The sequence below is a fragment of the Gigantopelta aegis genome, chromosome 13 (genome assembly GCF_016097555.1).
Source record: "Gigantopelta aegis isolate Gae_Host chromosome 13, Gae_host_genome, whole genome shotgun sequence".
NCBI classification, from domain to species: domain Eukaryota; kingdom Metazoa; phylum Mollusca; class Gastropoda; order Neomphalida; family Peltospiridae; genus Gigantopelta; species Gigantopelta aegis.
Genome location: NC_054711.1, coordinates 8,345,943 through 8,369,588, shown reverse-complemented (window position 1 = coordinate 8,369,588; position 23,646 = coordinate 8,345,943). Strand labels below are relative to the sequence as shown.

At 48.2% G+C, this 23,646-nt stretch overlaps 1 protein-coding gene across 1 annotated transcript in view; it reads right to left on the bottom strand.

Moving 5' to 3' along the window:
- LOC121387385 overlaps positions 1–7,439 on the bottom strand; it is a 105,390-nt gene extending 97,951 nt beyond the window's left edge. Inside the window, exon 1 of the mRNA XM_041518484.1 lies at positions 7,163–7,439. The gene's annotated coding sequence lies outside the window, so the exon portion shown is untranslated. The remainder of the gene's footprint in view (positions 1–7,162) is intronic.
- Positions 7,440–23,646: the final 16,207 nt, after the last annotated feature.

The window sequence follows — 23,646 nt, the reverse complement described above, 5'->3', positions numbered from 1 at the left end:
TGGACACTATCTAAATAGCTAATTTGTGTGCCCAGGACAGCGTGCTTGAACCTTAAATTGATAAAAGCACGAAAATAGACTGAACATAATAAATTAGACGCAAAATAGACAAATATGTTCGTGCTTATATCCAATTAAGGTTCAAGGACGCTGTTCTGGGCACACACCTCAGCTATCTGGGCTGTCGGTCCAGGACAGTAGGTTAGTTGTTAGTGGTTAGTGAGAGAGAAGAGGGTGTAGTGGTCTTACACCTACCCATTGAGTCGTTAAAACTTGCTGTGTGTGGGAGCCGGTACCGGGCTGCGAACCCAGTACCTACCAGCTTTATGTGCGATGACTTAACCATGACACCACCGAAGCCGGTAGTTTATATACTGAGTCATTAAAAACTTCACTATCTAAAATTTGAATAAAGCCAATGAGTGTTCAAAGCCCATCATAGCCCACGTGACCCGATCCATAGCACGTGCACTGCACCATTGAGGCAAAAGTGGTTTTGCACGTGCCACTGGTCGCGTAACTACAGTAGCACACGTGTTTCATCATTACTTGCTCACAGTAGTCTGACACAACGAAAAAACACATTAAAACGATATTTGTTACGACCTGTTTCGATGCCACACCTCACAAATGTGCAGCGTGAATGTGCCGTCGGTATGTTGCATGCGGGAACATCAGTAGCTGACGTTGCAAGGGCGTTGGATTGCTGTAAACGGGAAGTTTATGATCTGCGGACACGAGTACAACAAACGGGCACCACAGCTGATCGCCCCCGACCGGGTAGACCACGTGTGACGTCACAGGCAGGTGGCCGTCATATTATGTTACGTCACCTCCGCAAACGTTTCATGACAGCTACAGTAACCAGTAATAAACTTTTTAGACGTCGGGTGTCCGCGCAAACGATCTGAAATCTGTTCACCTCCACGCACGGCGCCCATATGTTGGACCCATTTTGACCCAATTTCATCGACGTCAACGTCAATTGTGGGCACAACGCCACTTGCGATGGACTCAGAGGGAATGGAATAGAGTCGTGTTTAGCGATGAATCAAGATTCACTCTGCGATTTGCCGATGGAAGGCAGAGGATTTGGAGACGACGTGGTGAACTTCATGCTTAGTGTTGTGTCAGTGAAGTTGACAGATTCTGAGGCGGAAGTGTAATGGTTTGGAGTGCTTTCTGTGCAAATGGCCGTTCTCGGCTTCTTGTCATCCGTGGCAACCTCAACGCTGCTGCATACCGCGACCAGGGCCCGTGCTTATAAAACTTTTAGAGTCCAGACTCAATCTCTAATGACGTCACACGCACACAATTTGTATGGCGTTGTCATGACATTATTTCTCGGACTCTATCAGAGTCTCGAGTCTGGACTCTAAAGCTTTAAAGCTTTATAAGCACCAGTCCTGGTGCTGCCCCGGGAACTTGTGCCATCCACGGCAGCTCATGGCCCAGGCCTAATATTTCAGCATGACAACGCCAGACCCCACACGGCCATTTTGACAAGGGATTACCTGAGGAACGCGGGTATCAATGTCATGGATTGGTCTTCAAGGTCGCCCGACCTGAATCCAATCGAGCACGTCTGGGATGTGATGGGAAGACGCATGTACACTCTCAGGAACCCTCCACAGACCTTGCAGGAACTTGGTGTCTCATTAGTGGAACAATGGCGCCGTATCCCTAATGCAGTCTTTACACGCACCAGGCAGTCAATGAGGAGGCGTTAACTTGCAGTTGTGGGTAAACATGGAGGGCATACGCGCTACTGAACCTGTGATTTCATCAGACGACCCTGCTTGTGAATTACTATTTTGGCTCTTTGTGGTTTTGACGCACGCTGTGGGCGCATCGAACATTTTTTGACTCAACATTTATTCCTATTCTTTTTTTGGACACAACACAACACAAAATACCTTATTTAACACGTTCTTCTGTCATATTTGCTAATTAAAGTAAAGTTTTTTTTAATTTTTTTATTATTGCCACTGGAGCACATTGATTTTTTATCTTATCATCGGTTATTGGACGTCAAACATATCGTCATTCTGACACTGTTTTTTAGAGGAAACCCGCTGTCGCCACATAGGCTACTCTTTTACGACAGGCAGCAAGGGATTTTTTATTTGCGCTTCCCACAGGCAGGATAGCACAAACCATGGCCTTTGTTTACACCTACCCATTGAGTCTTGCGGAGCACTCACTCGGGGTTTGGAGTCGGTATCTGGATTAAAAATCCCATGCCTCGACTGGGATCCGAACCCAGTACCTACCAGCCTGTAGACCGATGGCCTAACCACGACGCCACCGAGGCCGGTTATTTGCTAATTAACCAAGATGAAAGGGTTGTGAAGTTTTTTTAATTTGACTCAGTATATATAACTATATAGCCTACTTCCCCGTTGGTAGAGTCATCTTCTATTAAAGCTCAAAACACACCGACCCATGAACTGGCGAGTCTAGCGCTGTCAAAACAGAGCACGTGTTCTATGTCGTCTGCTGTCAGATCTGTAATTCCCGCCAACACAGTCATTTCCATAGCTATTTCTGAGTGGGCAGACAATTTCGCCAACTTATCTATTACACTTGAAACACTGTAAAAAGCGAGTTATTTCCGAACAAAATACCAGCTATTACAGGAATGTGTTTTTTCTTCCTTTTTTTCCCCCACTAAATTAAAATACAATTCACCAATTGTTTTTACAATTCGCAACTGGCGAATTTAGCGAAAGAAAGAAATGTTTTATTTAACGACGCACTCAACACATTTTATTTACAGTTATATGGCGTCAGACATATGATTAAGGACCAAACAGATTTTGAGAGGAAACCCGCTGTCGCCACTTCATGGGCTACTCTTCCGATTAGCAGTAAGGGATCTTTTATTTGCGCTTCCCACAGGCAGGATAGCACAAACCATGGCCGTTGTTGAACCAGTTATAGATTACTGGTCGGTGCAAGTGGTTTACACCTACCCACTGAGCCTTGCGGAACACTCACTCAGGGTTTGGAGTCGGTATCTGGATAAAAAAATCCCATGCCTCGACTGGGATCCGAACCCAGTACCTACCAGCCTGTAGACCGATGGCCTAACCACGACGCCACCGAGGCCGGTCAGGCGAATTTAGCGAGTGCCAACGCTAGCTCTGGGTTTGTGTTTTATCACATTCGATTCAATGCGTTTCGTTTTTGACTGGCACCATATTCGCCAGGGGCGGGACGTAGCCTGGTGGTAAAACACTCACATGGTGCGCAATCGGTCTAGGATCGATCCCCGTCGTTGGGCTCATTGGAATATTTCTCGCTCCATCCAGTGCACCACGACTGACACATCAAAGGCCGTGGTATGTGCTATCCTGTCTGTGGGACCGTGCATATAAAAGATCCCTTGCTACTAGTAAAAATGTTTTAGCGGGTTTCCTATCTAAGACTATATTTCAAAATTACCAAATGTTTGACATCTAATAGGCAATGATTATTGATTAATAAATAAATATGCTCTAGTGGTGTCGTTAAACAAAACGAACTTCAACTTTTTCATACTCGTCAGACCCAAACACAGACACAGGACCGGTGTGTTTCGGGCCTTACTTAAGTTTATGATTTTGATATTAATTTTAATTTAACTTTCTTATGTGGCGGATCCAAATCAGGACCCAGAGGACCCGCCCCTTTGAGGCACGGCGGAGCGGGGTGGGGGGTGGGGGGGTGATGGCTCTAGCCCGTCCAATAATTCTAAATCAAAAATATTATTGGTAGTAAATCTTTAGGCAGAGTTGAACTTTACTTGTAAAATGCAGGAAATTGAATTTCAGCACATCTAGTTTTCAAAATGTTGTGGGGGGGGGGGGGGGGGGGAGGGAGAGGGGGGAGCATACCCCCGAAACCTCCCAAGAAATCTTGCATTGTGCCTTCGATCTCAGTTATCCCCTCCCTAATGTCGGCTTGCTTCCGCCGTGCCTACCTTTTCATTCAAATCAATGAAAAACGCTCACTCGTAAAATACTGTAATGACTAAACACACCCAATCAGTACACTAGTAAATAAACTAGATATTGGGTATCACATAATGACATGACTAATCAGTATAAAAACTTATCACAATGCTATAAATTCAATTTATAAAGTTAAAAAAAACCCAATGTATATAAAATTGAAAAATACAACAAACAATTTTTACTTAAGAATTCAACGTGAGTATGTTTGACGTTCTTGGAAACATGAACCACAGAACAGCTTTAGACACTTTTCATGCCCAACCACGGGCCTTGCCAGAGACTGAACGTGGCTAACCAGTGCACCACAACTGGTCAAATGCCGTGGTATGTGCTATCCTATCTGTGGGAAAGTGCATACGAAAGATCACTTGCTGCATTAGAAAAAATGTAGAAGGTTTTCTCTCATGACAACCTGTCAGATTCGATTCTTGGGCATTTGCCCCCGGATATTTACCCCCGATAATCCCCCCTGGTATATTTCCCCCAGTAAATTCCCCCCAGTTTTGATATATGACATTATATTTGTAAATGTCTATGTATTGTTTGTTTGTGTTTTGTTTTCCTGTACATCTGTTGTATTTGCAATCTTGTTTATATAGATGAGCTGTTTTACCAAAAGTTTCACATCCAATAGCCGATGATTAATTAATCAATGTGCTCTAGTGATGTCGTTAAACAAAACAAACTTCTTCGTCCATGTGCATGGATAGAGGCACGTAAATAAAATTACCTCAACCTCAACCTCAGCCTCAACCTACACACGTTAGGAATGGCGTAGCCCGTTAACTGTTCCGCGATTCATACTTAAATGAACGTCAACAATTATCACGTTCAATTCTTAAATTCTCCAAAATATTCATTTGTTGTATTCTTCAATTTTATATACATTGTTTCCTAAGCTTGATAAACTGAATTTACCACAGCTCTTGCTTCAATAATTATCGTAGTTTCTGTCATAAGCATTGCCGAAAGCAACTCGCAAAACGAAGATTCAAGTGTTATGAACGCCAGGATTCTTAAAGCGACAGATCCTAGTTTTTAAACACTAAGGCATATTTTTCACTATTAGAGCGTTTATGATCACTCAAATCAAACTTTACTTATATTTTATTGTTTAAATTATCCATTTTCCTACAACCGAAGTTTTTCTGGTCATCCTGGTGTTTCTAATACCACAAAATACATGTTTTATATTTTTAAAAACGCACATGCGTCTGTTAAGTAATATTTATGGAGTCAAGTGGTAGTCTATTTTTAATGATATTTCAGCGTTTCAACTTCACAGACTCTTGTTTTACTCCCTTGTAACGTTATCCAAATGTGTTACAAGTTTGTAAGTTAACCAAACTTAGTGTTCAATTTTACCTGTTGAAACTAAAGTTTGCGTCTTTAAACAATCATTTGAACCAATTCAAGCATTTATAGCAAAAGTGCGTTTTACAGATTTTAATTATTAAATTTTACTCGTTTAGATTTCTTTTATTGAACTTGTAATTCTATTATTTTGATATAACCACAAAAAAAAAAATCCACGCTGTTACATTCCTTTTTGTGAATATGTATTTATTTATTTTTATATGGTACCAAACTTGCCTCATTATCTTATAACATCGTTTGCTAATGCAACCTACCAAGTCGAAATGTTTTAAAGTTGTTTAACGACACCACTAGAGCACATTGATTTATTAATTATCAGCTGTTGAATATCAAACATTTGATAATTGTGACTCATACACACTATTGTATTGAATTATGGCAATGGTCCATAATTCAAAAACTAATATTACCAAGAAGGTTGATTTGAATTTCTCTCCTTCATGGTTCAATTAAGATGATGCTATAGCTAGATTTGGTTTCCAAACATTCATGTAATTTTCATTTATTATCCATTTTTAGAGAAATACAGTCCTTAAATCTGTGACAGTATGCCTTTAAACACACGCGTTTAAGAAAAAGTCTTCATGAATTCCACCCATCGTATTTACTTCCTAACTACTTTTGTAAACTACGGAAATTCCGCTACGTCTTTCTATTATTTCATTATAACTTATCTTCGTGCTTATATCCAATTAAAGTTCAAGCACGTTGTCCTGGGCATACGCCTCAGCTATCTGGGCTAAGCTATCGAACATAAGGCTGATAGGTACAGGGTTCGTAGCCCGGGTAACAAAGGCCGTGGTATGTACTATCCTGTCTGTGGGATGGTGCATATAAAAGATCCCTTGCTGCTAATCGAAAAAGAGTAGCCCATGAACTGGTGACAGCGGGTTTTCTCTCTTTATATCTGTGTGGACCTTAACGCCATATAACCGTAAATAAAATGTGTTGAGTGCGTGCGTCGTTAAATAAAACATTTCCTTCCTTCCTTCGCAGCCCGGTACCGGCTCCCACCCAGAGCGAGTTTTAACGACTCAATGATCACTACACCCTCTTCTCTTTCACCAACCACTAACAACTAATCCACTGTCCTGGACAGACAGCCCATATAGCTGAGGTGTGTGCCCAGGACAGCGTGCTTGAACCTGAATTGGATAATAAGCATGGAAATAAACTGAAATGAAATTGCGGGTTTCCTCTGATGACAACGCGTCAGAATTACCAAATGTCTGACACCAAACAGCCAATGATAATAAATCAATGTGCTCTAGTGATGTGGTTAAACAAACCAAACTTTAGTTAACTTTACCTTGTGTTTTTATTTATTCGTGAATATGTATCACGTACTTGTAATTCATTTCACATAATAATTGAATTTTTATCTATGGAAAATTGTGTATAAAAGAATCCTTACTTTTTGTCGTGGTCAGAAAAGCCTATTTGCTGGTTCTCTTGTATCTTTATCTCTCAATCAAGTGCCGGAATTACCGTATATGAGACACCAAACAGCTTTTATTGACCGTCAATTCATACACTTACATTATTTTAACACCCAATAACCAATACATTTTTAGAGCTGGGCTGTTGTTAAACATCTATCCATTCATTTAATTTCATTCCAAATAGCTGTAGAAAAAAACAATCAATTCCCAAGGTGTTGTTAAATAAACGAGTCCTTCCTTATTTGTAACTGCCAAGTGATTAAACAATATGCTTTCAATACTTTCTGTTCACATTATTAATCACGTAAAAAACACCAACAACCTTATACTGAAAATATCACTTACCTTTTTTTTCTGTAACTTGTATGTATGTATTTCTTTTTAAGTATCTTTCTGTAGTTTCTAAGTTGTCTGCAAACTCCAGTTCTCAAAAAAAAAAATTGTTTGACTTCTCGCGAGATGAAACAAAATGTTTCTCTTGCGATCTTTATCCTTTTAAACTAGAGAGCTCCGACTGTCAAACTCGTTCTGAGTGTTATTCCACCTTACTGCGTGAAGAGTTCCAAATGAACGTCATCGCCGTGCGTGTAGAAGGATTCCCCACCAACGCTGCGCTCCCTGTCATTAGATCAGCGACATCGGGCCGATTTCACCTTTGACCTCCGTGTGTGGAGCGTTCGACGATTCCCGGATCGATACGTGATTTCATCTTCGGGATCCGACAAATCAGTTACGGGATTGTGGGAGTGGTCTAATATTATTAGTACTCCCCCAAAGCCAATCGGCAGTTATTGAGTTTCATTCGGCGCGTGGGTGTATTTTTAGAAAGTATTAATGATACACAGGCGGTGACTGGACATCGTTTTTTTTTTTTTTTTTTTTTTTTTTTTTAAAGAAACCATATTATAGTGTTAGGACAAAAAGCGCGAGTGTTTATGTATCATGACGAACACATTATTTATTTATTTAGTTTTTTGGGTGTGTGTGTATGTTTTTCCTCGATGAATTTTATATAGTCTGTTGGAATCAATGAATTCGGGGTTTTTCTTTCTTTTTTGTTTTTCGTTTTTTTTTTCCGGGTGTGTTTTCTCGGTGAATTTATATAGACTGTTAGCATCAATGAATTCGTTTTCTTCTTTCTTTCTTTCTTTCTTTTGTTTGTTGTTTGTTTGTTTGTTTGTTTCTATCTATCTATCTAGACTGTTAGCATCAATGAATTCGTTTTCTTCTTTCTTTCTTTCTTTCTTTCTTTTTTTCTTTTGTTTGTTTGTTTGTTTGTTTGTTTCTATCTATCTATCTAGACTGTTAGCATCAATGAATTCGGGTGGGTTTGGCTTTTTGGTGTGTTTTTTTCTTTCTCTTTTCGCGTACTGGCTCCCATTTTTGTAAGAGGGCAGGCTCAGTTTTGCCAGAATTGAACAAAAGTGCTCGAATCTGGATGACAACATTTATTCATATTAGCATTACTCCCAAACAGCTATATAGGGTTGCATACGAATCACTACGCACTTTTACCTGGATTATAAAATTATTTAATAATATTGTGAGCAAAATGATGAAAATACATGGCGAAAAGTGTTCAAGCCAGCTTATTTTTCTCGAATTTTTTTATGTTTTTTGCACAAATTTGATAATTTTCTCAATGGCTGCCATCCCCCATCAGCCCCCACCCCCACCCCACCCCCCATCTCGTACGCTTATGTCTTTTGTGGGGTTTTTTTCTTCTTTGTTTTTTCTTTCATTTTTTTTTTTCTGGGTGTGTTTTCTCGGTGAATTTATATAGATTGTTAGCATCATTGAATTCATTGTTGTTGATTTTTCTTGTTGTTTTTTTCCTTTTTTTTTCTTTCTTTTTTTTCGGGTGTGTTTTCTCGGTCAATTTATATAGACTGTTAGCAACACTGAATTCGTTTTTCTTTCTTTCTTTGTTTTGTTTTGTTTTCTCTTTTGTTTTTTTGTTTTTTTGCGGTTGTGTTTTCTCGGTGACTTTTTTTTATAGACTGTTAGCATCAATGAATTCGAGTTTTTTCTCCCCCCCCCTCCCCCCCTTTTTTTTTTTTTTCCCGGGTGTGTTTTCTCGGTGATTTTATATATAGACTGTTAGCATCAATGAATTCGGGTTTTTTTCTTTCTTTCTTTCTTTCTTTTTTCTTCCCCCCCCCACATCCCCCCCCCCCCCCCCCCCCCCCCCCGGGGTGTTTTCTTGTCAACATCAATTGATTCTGTTTTGTTTTCCTTTCTTTTCTTTTCTTTTCGGTTTTTTTTCGTTTCTTTTTTCCGGTTGTGTTTTCTTGGTGAATTTATATAGATTGTCAGCATCAATGGATTCGTTTTTTTTCTTCTTTCTTTCTTTCTTTCTTTCTTTCTTTCTTTCTTTCATTCTTCTTTCCTTTTATAAACTGTTAACATTAATGAATTAGAGTTTTTTTTCTTTATTTCTTTTCTTTTCTTTCTTCTTTTTTTTTTCTTTAATGTTTTTTTCGTTTCTTTTTTCCAAGTGTGTTTTCTCGGTGATTTTATATAGTCTGTCAGAATCAATGAATGGTGTAACTAAAATATTGTGTATTCTTCGGAAAGTCTTTGTAAATAATTGTGGAATCAACACAGCAAACGTCGTTTTAAGAAGAATAATAAATATTTAATGTGTTCATGTTTGTGTGGCGTTGTATCGTAACTTTGTGGAACGTTACGGTGTTATCGTAGACCGGAACTTATTTATCAATATCACTGATAGTTATATTTAGAATATACATTTGAAAAAATCCAAACGTAATGAGTTTTCTTTCTCTTTTTTGTTTGTTTTGTTCCTGCATTAATTTTGTTTTTTGCACAGCTTTTTACACCGTGTTTTAAATTAACTTTTGAAGTTTTAATTTGATATTGATGATATCTTCATTTACGCATTTAACTCAGTTTGATACCCACTAGCCGACGTCATTAAACATTCATTCACCATTCACCATTCATTCATTCATTCATTCATTCTGGGCGGGACGTAACCCAGTGGTAAAGCTCTAGCATGATGCACGGTCGGTTTGGGATCGATCCCATTCGGTGGACCCACTGGGCTATTGTTCATTCCAGCCAGTGCATCACGACTGGTACATACCAAAATCCGTGGTATGTGCTATCCTGTCTGTGGAAGGGTGCATATAAAAGATCCCTTGCTTCTAATTGAAAGATATAGCGAGTTTCCTCTTTAAACTATATATGTAAAAAAAAGAACAAATGTTTGACATCCAATAGCCGATGAATAATAAATCAATGTGCTCTAGTGGTGTCGTTAAACAAAACAAACTTTAACTTTAATTAATTAATTCAATCATTCATTCATTGTTTGATTGGCTGATTGATTGATTGATCGATCCTTCCTTCCTTCCTTTATCCATTCATTCATCCATCTCTACCTCCCTCTCTGTATCCTTTCCTTCATCCATCCATCCACCCATCCGTCCGTCCGTCCGTCCGAAAAACCCCGCCCACCCATCCATCCATCCATCCATCCATCCATCCATTCATGCTCTCTTTTCTTCCCATTCCTTTCCTATTTCTTCTTTTCTTTTACACTATGATGAAGTAATTTATAATTACCATGAACTGACGTTTGTCCATTAAAACCCCCCTCAGAAAAGGTTTCCAGCAATCAGTAAAGCCCCATTACTACCCACGTGATCTCTCTGAGGAAATTACCATCGTCATTCTACCCGATCCATTCCCAATTATCACCCACCTTTAATTCATGTGACTAAGTACAGTGATCGCGTTACATTGCCTTACCGTTGGACTTGAAGGAACTACACACAATGACACGGTTAGATTGTTGTTCAAGGGTTTAGTGGGTTTATCGGGTTTATCGGGATTTTCGTATTCTCTTTTAAAAACAGAATTATTACATGTATGCCTACAAAATGTAATTAATCATCATTCATGAAGGAGATGAGTCACATAAGAAGGGGGATTTCCGATACAAACCCTCCATGGTTTTATAAAATAGGTGTGGTATATGAATTAATATAACACACGACTGAGAGCATTATTTATTAAAACTATATATATACATTTTTTATTGTTAATTGTTTTTCCTTCAGTTTACAAAGACTTCGTGTATAATCTTCTGATGTTGATATTAGCGTCTTTGTGACCATGGCAACGTATTACTGAGATAAAGTTAAAAGTTTGTTTTGTTTAAGGAGACCACTAGAGCATATTAATTGATTAATCATCGGTTATTAGTTGTCAAACATTTAGTAATTCTGACACGTAGTCTGCAGTTAAAGTCTGTTTTGTTTAACCGCACCCCTACAACACACTGATTAATTAATCATCGGCTACTGGATGTCAAACATTAGGTAATTCTGACTCATAGTCATCAGAGGAAACCAGGTACATTTTTCAATTAGCAGCAAAGAATCCTTTATATGCATTTTCCTACAGACAGGAAAACACATACCACGGCCTTTGACCAGTTGTGAAACACTGGTTGGAACAAGAAAACCCCCCAATAAGTTGAATGGATCCACTGAGGTGATTCGATCCTGCGACGCAAGCACCTCAGGCGAGCACTCAACTGAATGAGCTAAATCCCGCCCCTTCTGACATGTAATCTTCACTTAAAATTGGTTGTATTTAAAGGGACATACCCTAGTTTTTAAACACTAAGGCATATTTTTCACTATTAGAGTCGTTTATGATCACTGAAATCAAACATTATTTATATTTTATTGTTTAAATTATCCATTGGGTTAGTTGTTAGTGGGTTAGTTGTTAGTTGTTAGTGGTTAGTAAGACAGAAGAGGGTGTAGTGGTCTTACAACTACCTATAGAGTGGGTGGGAGCCGGTACCGGGCTGCGAACCCTATACCTACCAGCTTTATGTCCGATGGCTGAACCACGACGCCACCATGGCCGTTTTTCACCAGCAGCAAGGGAACTTTTATATGCACTTTCCCCACAGACAGAACAGCACATACCACGACCTTTAATATATATCACTCGTGACATCCCATTACCCCTTCTGTCATTTCTAACTCCCTTTGAGTGGGGCGTGATGTAGCCCAGTGGTAAAGCGTTCGCTTGATGTGCGGTCGGTCTGGGATCGATCCCCGTCGGTAGACCCATTAGGCTATTTCTCGCTCCAGCCAGTGCACCACGACTGGTATATCAAAGGACGTGGTGTGTGTTATCCTGTCTATGGGATAGTGCATATAAAAGATCCCTTGCTGTAAATCGAAAAGAGTAGCCCATGAAGTGGCGACAGCGGCTTTCCTCTCTCAATATCTGTGTGGTCCGTAACCATATTTCCGACGTCATATAACCGTAAATAAAATGTGTTGAGTGGGACGTTAAATAAAACATTTACTTCCGTAAATAATAGGTGTTGAGTGCGCCGTTAAATAAAACATTTCCTTCCTTTCCTTTTGAGATTATATTGCTGAATCTATTGATTTTACACCGCGACGCTTCGTTTGCTCGATATGCTTTAGTTAAAGTTTGTTTCGCTTTATAGCAACACCACTAGAGGCACACATATTTATTATTAATCACCTGCTAGTGGATGTCAAACATTTGGTAATCTTTGTCTTAGAGGAAACCTGCTACATTGTACTGGCTGAGAGGTACTGGGTTCGCATCCCGGTACCGGCTCCCACCCAGAGTGAGTTTTAACAACTCAGTGGGTAGGTGTAAGACCACTACACCCTCTTCTTTCTCACTAGCCACTGTCCACTAACAACTAACCAACTGTCCTGGACAGACAGCCCAGATAGCTAAGGTGTGTGTCCAGGACAGCGTGCTTGAACCTTAATTGGATAATAAGCACGAAATAAGTTGAAATGAAAAAAAAAAAATGACATTGGTCCATCAGTTCAAGTCATCGGGTTTAACGTGCACATTCAGAACAAGCTGCTGTAGCGCACGCCTGTCATGGGCGCAGGTGTCCACTTACGCCGGCTCCTCCGTCCAGGACAGGAAAGGGGTTAGGATGGATGGGACAAGGGACCGCCGGCGTTTGATAACTGAATAGAGGACCAGCAGCACGACCAGGGTCGGTAGCCGGCGGGGAATCATTTACATACACCATCCCACAGACAGACAGAACATCCCACAGACAGACAAAACATCCCGCGACGTTTGTCGGGACAAAAATACAAAATGGGTACATCGAGGAGATTCGATCCTGTGACAAAAACACATCAGGTGAGTGCTCGACCGACATAGCTAAATCGCGAGAGCACAGCGATTGACTAATCATGGACTATTGGATGTCAAACATTTGGTACGTCTCGCTTTACCACTAGGCTACGTCTCGCTTTACCACTGGGCTATGTCTCGCTTTACCACTGGGCTACGTCCCGCTTTACCACTGGGCTACGTCCCGCTTTACCACTGGGCTACGTCCCGCTTTACCACTGGGCTACGTCCCGCTTTACCACTGGGCTACGTCCCGCTTTACCACTGGGCTACGTCCCGCTTTACCACTGGGCTACGTCCCGCTTTACCACTGGGCTACGTCCCGCTTTACCACTGGGCTACGTCCCACTTTACCACTGGGCTACGTTCCGTCTACGTCCCGCTACCACTGGGCTACGTCCCGCTTTACCACTGGGCTACGTCCCACTTTACCACTGGGCTACGTCCCACTTTACCACTGGGCTACGTCCCGCTTTACCACTGGGCTAGGTCCCACTTTACCACTGGGCTACGTCCCTCTTTACCACTGGGCTACGTCCCGCTGTACCACTGGGCTACGTCCCACTTTACCACTGGGCTACGTCCCACTTTACCACTGGGCTACGTCCCACTTTACCACTGGGCTACGTCGTCCCACTCCCGCTTTACCACTGGGCTACGTCCCACTTTACCACTGGGCTACGTCCCACTTTACCACTGGGCTACGTCCCGCTTTACCACTGGCCTACGTCCCGTTTTACCACTGGGCTACGTCCCGCTTTACCACTGGGCTACGTCCCGCTTTACCACTGGGCTACGTCCCGCTTTACCACTGGGCTACGTCCCACTTTACCACTGGGCTACGTCCCGCTTACCACTGGGCTACGTCCCTGGGCTATCCCACTTACCACTGGGCTACGTCCCGCTTTACCACTGGGCTACGTCCCGCTTTACCACTGGGCTACGTCCCACTATACCACTAGGCTACGTCTCGCTTTACTACCGGCCTATGTCCCGTTTTACCACTGGGCTACGTCCCGCTTTACCACTGGGCTACGTCCCGCTTCACCACTGGGCTACGTCCCGCTTTACCACTGGGCTACGTCCCGCTTTACCACTGGGCTACGTCCCGCTTTACCACTGGCTACGTCCCGCTTTACCACTGGGCTACGTCCCGCTTTACCACTGGGCTACGTCCCGCTTTACCACTGGGCTACGTCCCGCTTTACCACTGGGCTACGTCCCGCTTTACCACTGGGCTACGTCCCGCTTTACCACTGGGCTACGTCCCGCTTTACCACTGGGCTACGTCCCGCTTTACCACTGGGCTACGTCTCGCTTTACCACCGGCCTATGTCCCGCTTTACCACTGGGCTACGTCCCGCTTTACCACTGGGCTACGTCCCGCTTTACCACCGGCCTATGTCCCGTTTTACCACTGGGCCACGTCCCGCTTTACCACTGGGCTACGTCCCGCTTTACCACTGGGCTACGTCCCGCTTTACCACTGGGCTACGTCCCGCTTTACCACTGGGCTACGTCCCGCTTTACCACTGGGCTACGTCCCACTTTACCACTGGGCTACGTCCCGCTTTACCACTGGCCTACTGTCCCGGGCTTTTTTACCACTGGGCTACGTCCCGCTTTACCACTGGGCTACGTCCCGTTTTACCACTGGGCTACTCCCGCACCACTGGGCTACGTCGCTTTACCACTGGGCTACGTCCCGCTTTACCACTGGGCTACGTCGGCCCACTGGGCTACGTCCCGCTTTACCACTGGGCTACGTCCCGCTTTACCACTGGGCTACGTCCCACTTTACCACTGGGCTACGTCCCGCTTTACCACTGGGCTAGGTCCCACTTTACCACTGGGCTACGTCCCACTATACCACTGGACTACGTCTCACTATACCACTAGGCTACGTCTCGCTTTACTACCGGCCTATGTCTCGTTTTACCACTGGGCCACGTCCCGCTTTACCACTGGGCTACGTCCCGCTTTACCACTGGGCTACGTCTCACTATACCACTAGGCTACGTCTCGCTTTACTACCGGCCTATGTCTCGTTTTACCACTGGGCCACGTCCCGCTTTACCACTGGGCTACGTCCCGCTTTACCACTGGGCTACGTCCCGCTTTACCACTGGGCTACGTCCCACTTTACCACTGGGCTACGTCCCGCTTTACCACTGGGCTACGTCCCACTTTACCACTGGGCTACGTCCCACTTTACCACTGGGCTACGTCCCACTTTATACCACTGGGCTACGTCCCGCTTTACCACTGGGCTACGTCCCGCTTTACCACTGGGCTACGTCTCGCTTTACCACTGGGCTACGTCCCGCTTTACCACTGGGCTACGTCCCGCTTTACCACTGGGCTACGTCCCGCTTTACCACTGGGCTACGTCCCACTGGGCTATACCACTGGGCTACGTCCCGCTTTACCACTGGGCTACGTCCCGCTTTACCACTGGGCTACGTCCCGCTTTACCACTGGGCTACGTCCCACTACCACTGGGCTACGTCCCACTATACCACTAGGCTACGTCTCGCTTTACTACCGGCCTATGTCCCGTTTTACCACTGGGCTACGTCCCGCTTTACTACCGGCCTATGTCCCGTTTTACCACTGGGCTACGTCCCGCTTTACCACTAGGCTACGTCTCGCTTTACTACCGGCCTATGTCCCGTTTTACCACTGGGCTACGTCCCGCTTTACCACTGGGCTACGTCCCGCTTTACCACTGGGCTACGTCCCGCTTTACCACTGGGCTACGTCCCGCTTTACCACTGGGCTACGTCCCGCTTTACCACTGGGCTACGTCTCGCTTTACCACTGGGCTACGTCCCGCTTTACCACCGGCCTATGTCCCGCTTTACCACTGGGCCACGTCCCGCTTTACCACTAGGCTACGTCCCGCTTTACCACCGGCCTATGTCCCGTTTTACCACTGGGCCACGTCCCGCTTTACCACTGGGCTACGTCCCTCTTTACCACTGGGCTACGTCCCGCTTTACCACTGGGCTACGTCCCGCTTTACCACTGGGCTACGTCCCACTTTACCACTGGGCGTCCGTCCACTGGGCTACGTCCCGTTTTACCACTGGGCTACGTCCCGCTTTACCACTGGGCTACGTCCCGCTTTTTTACCACTGGGCTACGTCCCACTTTACCACTGGGCTACGTCCCGCTTTACCACTGGGCTACGTCCCGCTTTACCACTGGGCTACGTCCCGCTTTACCACTGGGCTACGTCCCACTTTACCACTGGGCTACGTCCCGCTTTACCACTGGGCTACGTCCCACTTTACCACTGGGCTACGTCCCACTTTACCACTGGGCTACGTCCCACTTTACCACTGGGCTACGTCTCGCTTTACCACTGGGCTACGTCCCGCTTTACCACTGGGCTACGTCCCACTTTACCACTGGGCTACGTCCCACTGGGCTACGTTTACCACTGGGCTACGTCCCACTTTACCACTGGGCTACGTCTCGCTTTACCACTGGCCTATGTCTCGTTTTACCACTGGGCTACGTCCCGCTTTTACCACTGGGCTACGTCCCACTTACGTCCCGCTTTACCACTGGGCTACGGCTGGGCTACGTTCCGCTTTACCACTGGGCTAGGTCCCACTTTACCACTGGGCTACGTCCCACTATACCACTGGGCTACGTCCCACTATACCACTAGGCTACGTCTCGCTTTACCACCGGCCTATGTCCCGTTTTACCACTGGGCTACGTCCCGCTTTACCACTGGGCTACGTCCCGCTTTACCACTGGGCTACGTCCCGTTTACCACTGGGCTACGTCCCGCTTTACCACTGGGCTACGTCCCACTATACCACTAGGCTACGTCTCGCTTTACTACCGGCCTATGTCTCGTTTTACCACTGGGCCACGTCCCGCTTTACCACTGGGCTACGTCCCGCTTTACCACTGGGCTACGTCCCGCTTTACCACTGGGCTACGTCCCACTTTACCACTGGGCTACGTCCCGCTTTACCACTGGGCTACGTCCCTCTTTACCACTGGGCTACGTCCCTCTTTACCACTGGGCTAGGTCCCACTTTACCACTGGGCTACGTCCCACTTTACCATTGGGCTACGTTCCGCTTTACCACTGGGCTAGGTCCCACTTTACCACTGGGCTACGTCCCACTATACCACTGGACTACGTCCCACTATACCACTAGGCTACGTCTCGCTTTACTACCGGCCTATGTCCCGTTTTACCACTGGGCCACGTCCCGCTTTACTACCGGCCTATGTCCCGTTTTACCACTAGGCTACGTCTCGCTTTACCACTGGGCTATGTCCCGTTTTACCACTGGGCCACGTTCCGCTTTACCACTGGGCTACGTCCCACTATACCACTAGGCTACGTCTCGCGTTACCACCGGGCTACGTCCCGTTTTACCACTGGGCTACGTCCCGCTTTACTACCGGCCTATGTCCCGTTTTACCACTGGGCTACGTCCCGCTTTACCACTGGGCTACGTCTCGCTTTACCACTGGGCTACGTCCCGTTTTACCACTGGGCTACGTCCCGCTTTACCACTGGGCTACGTCCCGTTTACCACTGGGCTACGTCCCGCTTTACCACTGGGCTACGTCCCACTATACCACTAGGCTACGTCTCGCTTTACTACCGGCCTATGTCTGTTTACCACTGGGCCACGTCCCGCTTTACCACTGGGCTACGTCCCGCTTTACCACTGGGCTACGTCCCGCTTTACCACTGGGCTACGTCCCACTTTACCACTGGGCTACGTCCCGCTTTACCACTGGGCTACGTCCCGCTTTACCACTGGGCTACGTCCCGCTTTACCACTGGGCTACGTCCCGCTTTACCACTGGGCTACGTCCCACTTTACCACTGGGCTACGTCCCGCTTTACCACTGGGCTACGTCCCGCTTTACCACTGGGCTACGTCCCACTTTACCACTGGGCTACGTCCCGCTTTACCACTGGGCTACGTCCCACTTTACCACTGGGCTACGTCCCGCTTTACCACTGGGCTACGTCCCGTTTTACCACTGGGCTACGTCCCGCTTTACTACCGGCCTATGTCCCGTTTTACCACTGGGCTACGTCCCGCTTTACCACTGGGCTACGTCCCTTTTACCACTGGGCTTCCCGCTTTACCACTGGGCTACGTCCCGCTTTACCACTGGGCTACGTCCCACTTTACCACTGGGCTACGTCCCCTTTACCACTGGGCTACGTCCCACTTTACCACTGGGCTACGTCCCGCTTTACCACCGGCCTATGTCCCGTTTTACCACTGGGCTACGTCCCGCTTTACCACTGGGCTACGTCCCACTTTACCACTGGGCTACGTCCACTGGGCTTTACCACTGGGCTACGTCCCGCTTTACCACTGGGCTACGTCCCGTCTTTTACCACTGGGCTACGTCCCGCTTTACCACTGGGCTACGTCCCGCTTTACCACTGGGCTACGTCCCGCTTTACCACCGGGCTATGTCCCGCTTTACCACTGGGCTACGTCCCGCTTTACCACTGGGCTACGTCCCGCTTTACCACTGGGCTACGTCCCGCTTTACCACTGGGCTACGTCCCACTACGTCCCACTTTACCACTAGGCTACGTCTCGCTTTACTACCGGCCTATGTCTCGTTTTACCACTGGGCCACGTCCCGCTTTACCACTGGGCTACGTCCCACTTTACCACTGGGCTACGTCCCGCTTTACCACTGGGCTACGTCCCGCTTTACCACTGGGCTACGTCCCGCTTTACCACTGGGCTACGTCCCGCTTTACCACTGGGCTACGTCCCTCTTTACCACTGGGCTACGTCCCGCTTTACCACTGGGCTACGTCCCACTTTACCACTGGGCTACGTTCCGCTTTACCACTGGGCTACGTCCCACTTTACCACTGGGCTACGTCCCACTATACCACTGGGCTACGTCCCACTATACCACTGGGCTACGTCTCGCTTTACCACTGGGCTATGTCCCGCTTTACCACTGGGCTACGTCCCGCCACTGTCCCGCTTTACCACTGGGCTACGTCCCGCTTTACCACTGGGCTACGTCCCGCTTTACCACTGGGCTACGTCCCGCTTTACCACTGGGCTACGTCCCGCTTTACCACTGGGCTACGTCCCACTTTACCACTGGGCTACGTCCCGCTTTACCACTGGGCTACGTCCCGCTTTACCACTGGGCTACGTCCCTCTTTACCACTGGGCTACGTCCCGCTTTACCACTGGGCTACGTCCCACTTTACCACTGGGCTACGTCCCGCGTTTACCACTGGGCTATGTCCCGTTTTACCACTGGGCTACGTCCCGCTTTACCACTGGGCTACGTCCCGCTTACCACTGGGCTACGTCCCGCTTTACCACTGGGCTATGTCCCTGGGCTACGTCCCACTTTACCACTGGGCTACGTCCCGCTTTACCACTGGGCTACGTCCCGCTTTACCACTGGGCTACGTCCCGCTTTACCACTGGGCTACGTCCCGCTTTACCACTGGGCTACGTCCCGCTTTACCACTGGGCTACGTCCCGCTTTACCACTGGGCTACGTCCCTCTTTACCACTGGGCTACGTCCCTCTTTACCACTGGGCTACGTCCCTCTTTACCACTGGGCTACGTCCCACTTTACCACTGGGCTACGTCCCACTTTACCATTGGGCTACGTTCCGCTTTACCACTGGGCTACGTCCCACTTTACCACTGGGCTACGTCCCACTATACCACTGGACTACGTCCCACTATACCACTAGGCTACGTCTCGCTTTACCACCGGCCTATGTCCCGTTTTACCACTGGGCCACGTCCCGCTTTACTACCGGCCTATGTCCCGTTTTACCACTGGGCTACGTCCCGCTTTACCACTGGGCTACGTCCCGCTTTACCACTGGGCTACGTCCCGCTTTACCACTGGGCTACGTCCCGCTTTACCACTGGGCTACGTCCCGCTTTACCACTGGGCTACGTCCCGCTTTACCACTGGGCTACGTCCCGCTTTACCACTGGGCTACGTCCCGCTTTACCACTGGGCTACGTCCCGCTTTACCACTGGGCTACGTCCCGCTTTACCACTGGGCTACGTCCCGCTTTACCACTGGGCTACGTCCCACTTACGTACCACTGGGCTACGTCCCGCTTTACCACTGGGCTACGTCCCGCTTTACCACTGGGCTACGTCTCGCTTTACCACCGGCCTATGTCCCGTTTTACCACTGGGCTACGTCCCGCTTTACCACTGGGCTACGTCCCGCTTTACCACTGGGCTACGTCCCGCTTTACCACTGGGCTACGTCCCGCTTTACCACTGGGCTACGTCCCACTTTACCACTGGGCTACGTCCCGCTTTACCACTGGGCTACGTCCCGCTTTACCACTGGGCTACGTCCCGCTTTACCACTGGGCTACGTCCCGCTTTACCACTGGGCTACGTCCCGCTTTACCACTGGGCTACGTCCCGCTTTACCACTGGGCTACGTCCCGCTCTGGGCTACGTCCCGCTTTACCACTGGGCTACGTCCCGCTTTACCACTGGGCTACGTCCCACTTTACCACTGGGCTACGTCCCGCTTTACCACTGGGCTACGTCCCACTTTACCACTGGGCTACGTCCCGCTTTACTTTACCACTGGGCTACGTCCCGCTTTACCACTGGGCTACGTCCCACTTTACCACTGGGCTACGTCCCACTTTACCACTGGGCTACGTCCCACTTTACCACTGGGCTACGTCCCGCTTTACCACTGGGCTACGTCCCGCTTTACCACTGGGCTACGTCCCGCTTTACCACTGGGCTACGTCCCGCTTTACCACTGGGCTACGTCCCGCTTTACCACTGGGCTACGTCCCGCTTTACCACTGGGCTACGTCCCGCTTTACCACTGGGCTACGTCCCGCTTTACCACTGGGCTACGTCCCGCTTTACCACTGGGCTACGTCCCGTTTTCCCGCTTTACCACTGGGCTACGTCCCGCTTTACCACTGGGCTACGTCCCGCTTTACCACTGGGCTACGTCCCGCTTTACCACTGGGCTACGTCCCGCTTTACCACTGGGCTGGGCCACGTCCCGCTATACGGGCTTTTACCACTGGGCTACGTCCCGCTTTACCACTGGGCTACGTCCCGCTTTACCACTGGGCTACGTCCCGCTTTACCACTGGGCTACGTCCCGCTTTACCACTGGGCTACGTCCCGCTTTACCACTGGGCTACGTCCCGCTTTACCACTGGGCTACGTCCCGCTTTACCACTGGGCTACGTCCCTTTACCACTGGGCTACGTCCCGCTTTACCACTGGGCTACGTCCCGCTTTACCACTGGGCTACGTCCCGCTTTACCACTGGGCTACGTCCCGCTTTACTTTACCACTGGGCTACGTCCCGCTTTACCACTGGGCTACGTCCCGCTTTACCCACTGGGCTACGTCCCGCTTTACCACTGGGCTACGTCCCGCTTTACCACTGGGCTACGTCCCGCTTTACCACTGGGCTACGTCCCGCTTTACCACTGGGCTACGTCCCGCTTACCACTGGGCTACGTCCCGCTTTACCACTGGGCTACCCCGCTTTACTGGGCTACGTCCCGCTTTACCACTGGGCTACGTCCCGCTTTACCACTGGGCTACGTCCCGCTTTACCACTGGGCTACGTCCCGCTTTACCACTGGGCTACGTCCCGCTTTACCACTGGGCTACGTCCCGCTTTACCACTGGGCTACGTCCCGCTTTACCACTGGGCTACGTCCCGCTTTACCACTGGGCTACGTCACGCTTTTACCACTGGGCTACGTCCCGTTTTACCACTGGGCTACGTCCCGCTTTACCACTGGGCTACGTCCCGCTTTACCACTGGGCTACGTCCGCTCGCTTTACCACTGGGCTACGTCCCGCTTTACCACTGGGCTACGTCCCGCTTTACCACTGGGCTACGTCCCGCTTTACCACTGGGCTACGTCCCGTTTTACCACTGGGCTACGTCCCTTTACCACTGGGCTTTACCACTGGGCTACGTCCCGCTTTACCACTGGGCTACGTCCCGCTTTACCACTGGGCTACGTCCCGCTTTACCACTGGGCTACGTCCCGCTTTTTACCACTACGTCCCGTTTTTACCACTGGGCTACGTCCCGCTTTACCACTGGGCTACGTCCCGCTTTACCACTGGGCTACGTCCCGCTTTACCACTGGGCTACGTCCCGCTTTACCACTGGGCTACGTCCCACTTTACCACTGGGCTACGTCCCGCTTTACCACTGGGCTACGTCCGCTTTACCACTGGGCTACGTCCCGCTTTACCACTGGGCTACGTCCCGTTTTACCACTGGGCTACGTCCCTACTATACCCCACTTTACCACTACCACCACTGGGCCTACGTCCCGTTTACCACTGGGCTACGTCCCGCTTTACCACCGGCCTATGTCCCGTTTTACCACTGGGCTACGTCCCGCTTTACTACCGGCCTATGTCCCGTTTTACCACTGGGCTACGTCCCGCTTTACCACTGGGCTACGTCCCGCTTTACCACTGGGCTACGTCCCGCTTTACCACTGGGCTACGTCCGGGCTACGTCCCGCTTTACCACTGGGCTACGTCCCGCTTTACCACTGGGCTACGTCCCGCTTTACCACTGGGCTACGTCTCGCTTTACCACTGGGCTAGCCCAAAGGTAAAGTGGGACGTAGCCCAGTGGTAAAGTGGGACCTAGCACAGTGGTACAGCGTGACGTAGCCCAGTGGTAAAGAGGGACGTAGCCCAGTGGTAAAGAGGGACGTAGCCCAGTGGTAAAGCGGGACATGGCCCAGTGGTAAAACGAGACATAGGCCGCGAGACGTAGCCTAGTGGTAAAGTGGGACGTAGCCCAGTGGTAAAGCGGGACGTGGCCCAGTGGTAAAACGAGACATAGGCCGGTAGTAAAGCGAGACGTAGCCTAGTGGTATAGTGGGACGTGGCCCAGTGGTAAAGCGAGACGTAGCCTAGTGGTAAAACGGGACATAGGCCGGTAGTAAAGCGGGACGTAGCCCAGTGGTAAAACGGTACATAGGCCGGTAGTAACGCGAGACGTAGCCTAGTGGTATAGTGGGACGTTGCCCAGTGGTAAAGCGGAACGTGGCCCAGTGGTAAAACGGGACATAGGCGGGTAGTAAAGCGAGACGTAGCCTAGTGGTAAAACGGGACATAGGCCGGTAGTAAAGCGGGATGTGGCCCAGTGGTAAAACGGGACATAGGCCGGTAGTACAGCGAGACGTAGCCTAGTGTTATAGTGGGACGTAGCCCAGTGGTAAAGTGGGACGTAGCTCAGTGGTAAAGTGGGACCTAGGCCAGTTGTAAAGACGGACGTAGCCCAGTGGTAAAGAGGGAACTAGCCTAGTGGTAAAGAGGGACGTAGCCCAGTGGTAAAGCGGAACGTAGCCTACTGGTATAATGGGACGTAGCCCAGTGGTAAAGCGGAACGTAGCCTAGTGGTATAGTGGGACGTAGCCCAGTGGTAAAGCGGAACGTAGCCCAGTGGTAAAGCGAGACGTAGCCCAGTGGTAAAGCGGGACGTGGCCCAGTGGTAAAACGAGACATAGGCCGGTAGTGAATCCAGACGTAGCCTAGTGGTATAGTGGGACGTAGTCTAGTGGTATAATGGGACGTAGCCCAGTGTTAAAGT